Below are 12,164 nucleotides of genomic sequence, written 5' to 3' on the forward strand. Positions count from 1 at the left end.
TGTTTAATCTTATGATTTTCTTGTTTCGTGTTTTATGTTGTTTTTCATATGCATTTTCGAATCCAGAGTGTCTAAACATTCAAAATTTCTAAGTTTGGTGTCTTGCATGCCTTTCTTTTCTTAAAAATTTTCAAAAATATATTCTTGATGTTCATTGATGAGCGAATAATTTATACGCTTTTTGGCATTGTTTTTAGGTAGTTTTTAGTAGGATCTAGTTACTTTTAGGGATGTTTTCATTAGTTTTTATGCTAATATCACATTTCTGGACTTTACTATGAGTTGTGTGTTTTTTTGTGATTTCAGGTATTTTCTGGCTGAAATTGAGGGACCTGAGCAAAACTCTGATAGGAGGCTGACAAAGGACTGCTGATGCTGTTGGATTCTGACCTCCCTGCACTCGAAATAGAGTTTTTGGAGGTACAGAACTCCAAATGGCGCGTTCTCAACGGCGTTGGAAACTAGATATCTAGCGCTTTCCAGCAATATATAACAGTCCATACTTTATTCAAGATTAGATAACGTAAACTGGCACTCAACGCCAGTTCCATGCTGCATTCTGGAGTAAAATGACAGAAACACGTCACGAACCAGAGTTGAATGCCAAAAACACGTTACAACTTGGCGTTCAACTCCAAAAGAAGCCTGTGCACGTGTAAAGCTCAAGCTCAGCACAAGCACACACCAAGTGGGCCCTAGAAGTGGATTTCTGCATTAATTACTTACTTCTGTAAACCCTAGTAGCTAGTCTAGTATAAATAGGACACTTTACTATTGTATTAGACATCTTTGGTCTCAGTTTTATTCTATTGTTCATCTTAGGAGACTATTGATCACGTTTTGGGGGCTGACCATTTGGCCATGCCTGGACAATCACTTATGTATTTTCAACGGTGGAGTTTCTACACACCATAGATTAAGGGTGTGGAGCTCTGCTGTACCTCAAGTTTTAATGCAAGTACTACTATTTTCTATTCAATTCAATTTATTCCTATTCTAACATACCATTCGTACTTCTACCTGATGGATGTGATGATCCATGACACTCATCATCATCCATCTTTATGAACGCGTGCCTGACAACCACTCCCGTTCTACAAGCGAGAGCTAGAGTGTGTATCTCTTGGACTCCTGATGCACGACGCATGGTTGCCCCTCGACTGACAACCAAGCCTTCCATTCTGTGAGATCAGAGTCTTCGTGGTATAAGCTAGAATTGATGGCGGCATTCATGAGAATCCGGAAAGTTTAAACCTTGTCTGTGGTATTCCGAGTAGGATTCTGGGATTGAATGACTGTGATGAGCTTCAAACTTGCGATTGTTGGGCGTGATGACAAACGCAAAAGAATTAATGGATTCTATTCCGACATGATCGAGAACCGATAGATGATTAGTCATGCCGTGACAGAGCATTTGGAACTTTTTCACTGAGAGGATGGGATGTAGCCATTGACAACAGTGATGCCCTACATACAGCTTGCCATGGAAAAGAATAAGAAGGATTGAAAGAAAGCAGTAGGAAAGTAGAGATTCAACAGGAACAAGCATCTCTATGCACTTATCTGAAATTCTCACCAATGATCTACATAAGTTTTTCTATCTTTATTTTCTGTTTATTTATTATTATTATTCGAAAACTCTATCACCATTTATTATCTACCTGACTGAGATTTACAAGATGACCATAGCTTGCTTCATACCAACAATCTCTATGGGATCGACCCTTATTCACGTAAGGTTTATTACTTGGACGACCCAATACACTTGCTGGTTAGTTGTGCGGAGTTGTGACAAAGTGTGATTCACGTTTGAGAGCACCAAGTTTTTGGAGCCATTGTTGATGATCACAATTTTGCCTATCAAGTTTTTGGCGCCGTTGCCGAGGATTGTTGAGTTTGGACAACTGACGGTTCATCGTGTTGCTCAGATTAGGTAAATTTCTTTTCAAAAAATTTTTTTCAAAAAATCTTTCAAAAATTTATCACCTGTTTTCGAAAATTTTCAAAGTTTTTAAGAATGAATTCTAGAGTTTCATGTAATATGTTAAAGCCTAGTTTGCTGTAAAGCCATGTCTAATTCTTTTGAATTGAGGCTTTGTCTTCACATGCTTGAACTATGTATCCTAAAGTTGGCTGGTTATTAAGCCATGCCCAACCCTTGGATTGGAGCTTTAGGCTAACATTGAAAGATTCCTGGAATTCTCCTTAAAAATTTTGAATTTCTTATTTTCTTTTTCCTATATGTTTTTCAAAAAAAATAAAAGAAAATACAAAAAAATCATAAAATCATAAAAACCAAAAATATTTTGTGATTCTTGTTTGAGTCTTGTGTCATGTTTTAAGTTTGGTGTCCATTGCATATTCATCTTGCTCTTGCAATTTTCGAAAATCCATGCATTCATATTGTTCTTCATGATCTTCAAGTCGTTCTTGGTAAGTCTTCTTGTTTGATTTTGATGTTTTCTTGTTTTGTGTCTTTTATTGTTTTTCATGTGCATTTTTGCATTCATAATGTCTAAGCATTAAAGATTTCTAAGTTTGGTGTCTTGCATGTTTTCTTTGCATAAAAAATTTTTCAAAAAAATATGTTCTTGATGTTCATCATGATTTTCAAAATGTTCTTGGTGTTTATCTTGACATTCATAGTGTTCTTGCATGCATCATGAGTTTTGATTCATAATTTTTATGTTGTGAGTCATTTTTGTTGTTTTTCTCTCTCATCATTAAAAATTCAAAAATAAAAAAATATTTTTCCTTATTTCTCTCAAAATTTCGAAAATTTGAGTTGACTTAGTCAAAAATCTTTTAAAAACTTAGCTATTTCTTATAAGTCAAGTCAAATTTTCAACTTTAAAAATCTTATCTTTTCAAAAAAAAAAAAAACAATTCTGTTTCAGTTTTTTTTTTACTATTTTTTGAAAATTTTTAATTTGAATTTTAAAATCGTTTTCTTATCTTTAAATCATGATTTTCAAAGGCTTTACTAACAATTAATGTGATTGATTCAAAACTTTGAAGTTTGTTACTTTCTTGTTAAGAAAGGTTCAATCTTTAAATTCTAAAATCATATCTTTTAGTTTCTTGTTAGTCAAGTAATCAATTTTGATTTTAAAAATTAAATCTTTTTCAACCATATCTTTATAATCATATCTTTTTATCATATCTTTTTAAAAAATTTGATTTCAAAATATCTTATCTAACTTCTTATCTTCTTATCTTTTCAAAATTGATTTTAATATCTTTTTCAACTAACTAATTAACTTTTTGTTTGTTTCTTATCTTTTTCAGAACCACATAACTAATTTTCCTTCTCAATTTTTCGAAAATATCTCATTCCTTTTCAAAATTCTTTTAATTAATTAATTGTTTTAAATTTTAATTTTAATTTTATTTCTCCTTTAATTTTCGAAAATCATTAACTCCTTTTCAAAAACTATTTTCGAAAACTTCTCTCTCATCTTATTCTATTTATTTATTCATTTCCTAACACTTCTCTCCATCTCAAATCTCTGCTCCTATCCTAACCTTTGTGTTTGGATTCTCCTTCCTATATTCCCTTCTTCTCCTACTAACATTAAGGAATCTCTATACTGTGACATAGAGGATTCCTCTTCTTCTTCTGTTCTCTTCTCTTTCATATGAGCAGGAACAAGGAAAAAGGCATTCTTGTTGAAGCTAATCCTGAACCTGAAAGGACTCTGAAGAGGAAACTAAGAGAAGCTAAATTACAACAATCCAGAGACAACCTTATTGAAATTTTTGAACAAGAAAAGAATATGGCAGCCGAACCTAAGAACAATAATGCAAGGAGGATGCTTCGTGATTATACTACACCTACTTCCAAATTTGATGGAAGAAGCATCTCAATCCTTGCAATTGGAGCAAACAATTTTGAGCTGAAGCCTCAATTAGTTGCTTTGATGCAACAAAACTGCAAGTTTCATGGACTTCCATCAGAAGATCCCTACCAGTTTTTAACTGAGTTTTTTGTAGATTTGTGAGACTGTTAAGACTAATGGAGTAGATCCTGAAGTCTACAGGCTCATGCTTTTCCATTTTGCTGTAAGAGATAGAGCTAGAACATGGTTGGACTCACAACCTAAGGATAGCCTGGACTCTTGGGATAAGCTGGTCACGACCTTCTTGGTTAAGTTCTTTCCTCCTCAAAAGCTGAGCAAGCTTAGAATGGATGTTTAGACCTTCAAGCAAAAAGATGGTGAATCCCTCTATGAAGCTTGGGAAAGATACAAGAAGATGACCAAAAAGTGTCTTTCTGACATGTTTTCAGAGTGGACCATGATTGATATATTCTATTATGGTCTATCTGAGTTTTCTAAGATGTCACTGGACCATTCTACAGGTGGATCTATTCACCTAAAGAAAACGCTTGCAGAAGCTCAGGAACTTATTGAAATGGTTGCAAATAACCAATTTATGTACACTTCTGAGAGGAATTCCGTGAATAATGGGATGCCTCAGAGGAAGGGAGTTCTTGAAATTGATGCTCTAAATGCCATATTGGCTCAGAACAAAGTGTTGACTCAGCAAGTCAACATAATTTCTCAAAGTCTGAATGGATGGCAAAATGCATCCAACAGTACTAAAGAGGCATCTTCTGAAGAAGAAGCTTGTGATCCTGAGAACCCTGCAATGGCAGAGGTAAATTACATGGGTGAACCTTATGGAAACACCTATAATTCATCATGGAGTAATCATCCAAATTTCTCATGGAAGGATCAACAAAAGCCTCAACAAGGCTTTCATAATGGTGAAAGAAACAGGTTCAGCAATGGCAAACCTGATGAGCGGATAATTTATACGCTTTTTGGCATTGTTTTTAGTATGCTTTTAGTATGTTTTAGTTAGTTTTTATTATATTTTTATTAGTTTTTATTTAAAATTCACTTTTCTAGACTTTACTATGAGTTTGTGTTTTTTTTCTGTGATTTCAGGTATTTTCTGGCTGAAATTGAGGGACCTGAGCAAAAATCTGATTCAGAGGCTGAAAAGGGCTGCAGATGCTGTTGGATTCTGACCTCCCTGCACGCGAAGTGAATTTTCTAGAGCTACAGAAGCCCAATTGGCGCGCTCTTAATTGCGTGGGAAAGTAGACATCCAGGGCTTTCCAGCAATATATAATAGTTCATACTTTGCCCGAGATTTGATGGCCCAAATAGGCGTTCCAACTCAGCTTCAGAATTCCCGGCGTTAAACACCGGAACTTGCACAAAAGTGGGAGTTAAACGCCCAAACTGGCACAAAAGCTGGCGTTTAACACCAAGAAAAGTCTCTACACATGGAAGCTTCAATGCTCAGCCCAAGCACACACCAAGTGGGCCCGGAAGTGGATTTTTACGTCATTTACTCATTTCTGTAAACCCTAGGCTACTAGTTCTCTATAAATAGGACCTTTTGCTATTGTATTTGGGGAATCTTTCAATCTTCGGATCATCTTTTGATCATGTTTTTATGATTGAACCCTCTTTGGGAGGCTGGCCGTTCGGCCATGCCTAGACCTTGTTCTTATGTATTTTCAACGGTAGAGTTTCTACACACCATAGATTAAGGTGTGGAGCTCTGCTGTAACTCGAGTATTAATGCAATTTACTATTGTTCTTCTATTCAATTCAGCTTATTCTTGTTCTAAGATATCACTTGTTCCTCAACTTGATGAATGTGATGACCCGTGACACTCATCATCATTCTCACATATGAACGTGTGCCTGACAACCACCTCCGTTCTACCTTAGATTGATTGTATATCTCTTGGATTCCTTAATCAGAATCTTCGTGGTATAAGCTAGGATCCATTGGCGGCCATTCTTGAGAATTCGGAAGGTCTAAAACTTGTCTATGGTATTCTGAGTAGGATTCAGGGATTGAATGACTGTGACGAACTTCAAACTCGCGATTGTGGGGAGTTAGTGACAGACGCAAAAGAATCACTGGATTCTATTCCGACATGATCGAGAACCGACAGATGAATAGCCGTGCTGTGACAGAGCACATTGAACATTTTCACTGAGAGGATGGGACTGTAGCCATTGACAACGGTGATGCCCAACATACAGCTTGCCATGGAAAGGAGTAAGAAGGATTGAATAAAGACAGTAGGAAGGCAGAGAGACAGAAGGGACAAAGCATCTCCATACGCTTATCTGAAATTCTCACCAAAGAATTACATAAGTATCTCTATCTTTATTTTATGTTTTATTCATCTTTTAATTATCAATCCTACATAACCATTTGAATCTGCCTGACTGAGATTTACAAGATGACCATAGCTTGCTTCATACCAACAATCTCCGTGGGATCGACCCTTACTCGCGTAAGGTTTATTACTTGGACGACCCAGTGCACTTGCTGGTTAGTTGTGCGAAGTTGTGATAAAGAGTTGAGATTGCAATTGAGCGTACCATGTTGATGGCGCCATTAATGATCACAATTTCGTGCACCAAAACCTTTTCCATCATCTACACTGCAACAGACATAGAATTATGAGTAGAGCACTTCTAACTTAGCAAACATAGTCTCTGATCTGTCTAAGGCCACTTTAAGTTTCATGAGTGAAACAAGGTCCTTCATTAGAAGTTTGGAGGCACAAGTGGGCCAGTAGAGTAAGAAAGTGACAGAAACTCCTCCTAGTACTCTCCCAAGCAATACTGAAGAGAATCCAAAAAGAAAGTGCAAGGCCATTGACATAGTCAACATGGCCGAACCTAGAGAGGAAGGAGAGGACGTGAATCCCAAGGAGGAAGACCTCGTGGGACGTCTCTCAAGCAAGAAGGAGTTCCCTATTGAGGACCTAAAGGAATTTGAGACTCATATAGAGACCATAGAGATTCCATTAAACCTCTTTCTACCATTCATGAGCTTTGAAGACTATTCTTCCTCTGAAGAGGATGAAGTTGTAACTGGAGAGCAAGTTGCTCAATATCTAGGAGCTATCATGAAGCTGAATGCCAAGTTGTTCGGTAATGAGACTTGGGAAGGTGAACCTCCCTTACTCATTAGTGAACTAGATACATGGGTTCAGCAAACTTTACCCCAAAAGAGACAAGATCCTGGTAAATTCTTAATACCCTGCACCATAGGCACCATGGGCACCATGACCTTTGACAAGGCTCTGTGCGACCTAGGGTCAGGCATAAATCTTATGCTACTCTTTGTAATGGAGAAGCTAGAGATCATTGAGGTACAACCTGCCATATTCTCATTACAAATGGCAGACAAGTTAGTAAGACAAGCTTATGGATTGGTAGAGGACGTGTTAGTAAAGGTTAAAGGCCTTTACATCCCTGCTGATTTCATAATCTTAGATACTAGGAAGGAGGAGGATGAATGCCTCATCCTTGAAAGACCTTTCCTAGCCACAGCAGGAGCTGTGATAGATGTTAACAGAGGAGAATTAGTCCTTCAATTGAATGGGGACTACCTTGTGTTTAAAACCCAAGGTTATCTTTTTGTAAACATGGAAAAGAGACATGATAAGCTTCTCTCAATACAGAGTCAAACAAAGCCCCCACAATCAAACTCTAAGTTTGGTGTTGAGAGGCCACAACCAAACTCTAAGTTTGGTATTGAGAAGCCCCCACAATCAATCTCTAAGTTTGGTGTTGGGAGGCCCTTATCATGCTCTGAACATCTGTGAGGCTCCATGAGAGCCCACTGTCAAGCTAGTGACGTTAAAGAAGAGCTTATTGGGAGGCAACCCAATTTTTATTTATCTAATTTTATTTTTTATTTTATTGTTCTTTTGTGTTTTATTAGGTTCATGATCATGTGGAGTCACGAAAAAAATACTAAAATTAAAAACAGAATCAAAAACAACAGAAGAAAAATCACACACTGGAGGAAGGGCTTATTGGCGTTTAAACGCCAGAAAGAAGCATCTGGCTGGCGTTCAATGCCAGAACAGAGCATGGATCTGGCGTTAAACGCTAGAAACAAGCAACATCCTGGCGTTTAAACGCTAGGATTACACCCTGAGGAGAGTTGGTGCTAAACGCCAGAAACAAGCATGGAACTGGCGTTCAACGCCAGAAACATGCTACAGATGGGCGTTGAAAGCCCAAAACAAGCATCAATTTGGCGTTCGAACGCCAGAATTGCATGGAAAGGCGTTTTACACGTGTCATTGGTGCAGGGATGTAAATCCTTGTGATGTGTGGAAAACGATCCAACACAAAACTCACCGGCAAGTGTACCGGGTCGTATCAAGTAATAATAACTCACATGAGTGAGGTCGATCCCACAGGGATTGAAGGATTGAGCAATTTTATTTTAGTGGGTGATTTAGTCAAGCGAATCAAGTTTTAGTTGAGTGATTTGTGTTTAACAGAAAGTAAATGACATTAAATGTAAAGGGGGAAGGGAAGAGTGCAGTAAATTGAAGAACAGAATTGTAAATGTGCAGAATCTTAAAGAGCAAGAAAGTAAATGACTGAAACTTAAAGTGCAAGAAACTTAAATTGCAGTAACTTAAATGGCAAGAAAGATAAATGGCTTGAATATAAAAGGGGATTGAGGAATGGGATTGCAGGATCTAAACAAAGAAGAAGTAAATTGCAGTAAATGGTTGAGCAGAAAGTAAATCAGAAGCAATAAGCATTCAAACAGAATTGAAATAAAATGTAGCAGAGGTTCACAGAAGAACCCAAAATGAGTAGTGATCTCAGGATCCCAAGGGCTTAGGTAGCAGAGCCTAAAGCCCAATTTCCTTCCCAGATCTAAATTATCTAAGCAATTGGCAGAAAATTAAAGATGAAGCAGTAGAAGAACAGATTTAGAATTCAATTATGCAGAAAACAAAATGCCAAGAGCTTGAATGGGAATTGGGACAGAATTTCCCCAATTTCACACACCCACAACTCAGAAAACAGAAGAGTAGAATTGCCCAAGGGAAATGAGGAAGGAGATCATTCAATTCTCCCTTGATCCTCTTAGTTCTCGGACAAGTCTCTCAAGAAAGCTCAAAGACAAAGGAAATTCAAAAGCTCTCAAAAATAAGAGTAAAAATTCAAAGCTCAAAGTAAAGGTAGCTAAAAGTCCTAATTACATCAAACTAAGTCCTATTTATACACTTTCTATTCTTGGATAATGGGATTTGGATGGGCTTTTGAATTGGTGAAGAAATGAGTTCAAAAGAAATTTTAATTTGAATTTTGGCCCAAAAAGATTCACTCCCAGGAGGCTGCCCTGCCCTTGTGGAGGGCAGGGCAGAAAATTGATGCTTGGTGCTAGCAATTGGTGCGGCCATGGTGCGTTTTGGTGCGAGTTGGTGCGTGAGAGGCTGCCCTGCCCGTGCCAAGGGCAGGGCGGGAAAGCCGATGCGTCAGGATGTGAGGCGTGCGTGCGGATGGTACTGCCAGAAGGAAATTTGGTGCGCCAGGAAGAGTGTTTGGTGCGTGGGACGCTAAACGCTGCCCTGCTCGCGCCAAGGGTAGGGCAGGAACGGGTTGGTGCGCCAGGGAAGGAACGCGCGCGCCAGATGCTGCCAGGACGAGGAAATTGGTGCGCCAGGAAGCAAAGTTGGTGCGCCTAGTTCAATTGCTGCCCTGCCCGCGCCAAGGGCAGGGCAGGGTCCTTCCTTCACGTCTCGGGTTCGATCCTGGGAGAGTGCAAACACGCTATTTTATTTTTTTGGCTTCTTGGCACGGTAGTGGGTCTCAAGGCTTGGCTTCCTCATAGTTCTTTGTTTGAACCTTGTGGCATGCATGGGTGACCTTTTTTTCTTGATTTCTTTCCTTGAGATGCCCGATTCTGCTCTCCACAAGGGCAGGGCAGAGTTTGCTTCTCTTGGCTCCAAGGCACCATTTTGTGCTCTGCCCTTGGAGTGGGCAGGGCAGAGTTGCCTATGCTTGCTTGGTCACCTAATGCTGCCCTCCTAGAGGGCATTCTGCCCTTGTGGAGGGCAATGTTGCTTCCCCATTGTGATGCGGCACGCTTCTCTCCTCTTTGGCCACGCTTTCCTTTTCTTGTGTCACGCTTCTTCGGCCACGCCTTTCATTTTCTTTTCTTTTCTTCACCTATAATAAACCAAACAACCACTCAAAGTATCACTAAATTCAAGAGGCTTATAAATCAATTAAAATGCAATTAAAATTAGCTCAAACCTCAATGATTAACATTAAATTCATGGTGGTTGCTTGATTTAAAGAAGTTATGCATTTTCACTCCAAATCACTTACTTAGGATGCAAGAAAGTGCATAAATGCTAACAAAACAAGTGAAATTAGCTTGAAAAATGGGTATATGATGACTTGTCATCACAACACCAAACGTAAACCTTGCTTGTCCCCAAGCAAGCATCAAAACTAAGAGTAAATGAAATGAATAAGAAAAGAATGCATATCCTTATTATGCAGATAGCAGAACTTGATCTATGGGGCATTTATGCAGACAATGACAACTCATTTATTGTTGCTGCTGCATAATACACATTTTGTATCAAAGGTTTGCTAAACTTGCTGTTATAAGACTCTTCTTTTGATTACTCCCTTGGTAACTCTTCTTGGCTTATAATGCTTTAACAAGCTTATTGTTCTTTTAGAGGTTGGGTGTCAAATGCTGCGGCATAGCCTTTGGCTTTATTTTCTTTTCTTTTGCTCAACATCTTTCCACCACAGACACTTAGCTCACTAATTCTTCCTAGGATCATTGATGCCCAGCATCTCTTTGGATCACTAAGTGCTTTGTATCTGAGTTGCTCTTTATTGTGGATTTTCAATTGGCCATCCCAAATCAGTTGATCTAAGTGACCGGGTTTCAAAATACCCCTTAGAATTTACTCATCCAAGCAGATCTCAGTACAAGAACACCACAGACATTTATCCTAAGGTTCAAGCCATTGGTGTCCAACCTTTATTCTTTGTTTTTCTTGCCATTTTGGCTTTTTCTTTCTTCCTTTTCTTTCTGTTTTTGTTACCAAGGGTATTTCATTCTTGATATGAGTTTTTATGACAGCAAGCTAACTCACAATTGAATGAGAATGATATTATGCAACACTTATTTCATGAGTTATGCATTTAATCAAACACATATGCCACCACCAACTTCCATTCACACTCATGCAACATTGGATATTTTACTTTTCAATTCTAACCAAACTCTTTTATTTAAGCATATGGGAAACAAAGCACTATTTAAAGCTAAGTGATGGATACAAGCATTATGCATACTTATCATTTTTCTAGCTAATTATTGACTAACTAAAATGAAAAGCAAAGAACAGAAAATGCATAAAGTAAAAGAAACAGATGATGGAGGCATATCATGTTTCAGACATGCATCTCCCTATTAGAGACATGAAAGAGGAAGTATGAAAGAACTTTGCCACCTTCTAATGGTCATGGCTGCTGCTTGATTCTCCCTTCTTCTTCTTTCTTTTCCCTGTCTTGGAGTAGTCTCGGATCTCTTCACTAGGACATCTTCTAGCCCAAACAGAATCTATGAGTCCTTTGAGCCCAAAAGTCTCCAACGTGTTAAAGGTTGACTCAGTGTATTGACGAGACTTTGCTTGTTGTTTGGCTAAGAATTCAGGGTATTGCTCAAATGGCTTGATCTCAGGATTGAGTGTTGGCAAATTGTGGGTCAAGTACTCCAACCTTGCTTGCATGTTTTCATCATACTCCATTCTTTGTACGTGTCTAACTTCTCCCAAGGTATGATGAACATTCTTCCATTGATACAGGTTGTGACTATACTCCTCTGCTTTAGCTTGACTAAAATACAGCTTATCATATGATTCCTTGAATTCTTTGTATTGCTCTTTTTGCCCTTCAAGGATCTGTGCTTGAAATTCTTGCTGCTGAGTCATCATTTGTTGTTGCCATCTCTCTTGTTTCTCCTCCATTTGATGCTGCCAAGCTTCTCGTTCTTCTTTTTCTTTCAAGAATTGCTCCATGAATGCAGGGTGGGGCTCTAGATATTTCTCTTGGCCCTCTTGATTTTGGCCTTGTTCGGCCTGCATAAGTGGGTTTTGACCTTGTTGAGCCTGCATGAGCTGCTGAGATAATTCATCAATTGATCTTTGCAATTGGCTCATATCAATGGCCTCATAAGCTTGATTTCGTCCTTCCTCTCTTTGTGCTCTCCTTTGTCTAGGAGCTACTACCCCTTCTTGATCTTCTTCTTCATTAATTCCCTCCATGCTCTTCTTAGTA

At 38.5% G+C, this 12,164-nt stretch overlaps 1 non-coding gene across 1 annotated transcript; it reads right to left on the reverse strand.

Moving 5' to 3' along the window:
- Positions 1 to 4,176: 4,176 nt before the first annotated feature.
- Positions 4,177 to 4,280, reverse strand: LOC112804741 (small nucleolar RNA R71). Its single transcript, XR_003203357.1, has one exon. It is a non-coding gene; the product is annotated as a small nucleolar RNA R71 (small nucleolar RNA).
- Between the last annotated feature and the right edge of the window lie 7,884 nt (positions 4,281 to 12,164).

Source organism: Arachis hypogaea, chromosome 5 (genome assembly GCF_003086295.3).
Source record: "Arachis hypogaea cultivar Tifrunner chromosome 5, arahy.Tifrunner.gnm2.J5K5, whole genome shotgun sequence".
In the NCBI taxonomy this organism is placed as follows: Eukaryota; Viridiplantae; Streptophyta; class Magnoliopsida; order Fabales; family Fabaceae; genus Arachis; species Arachis hypogaea.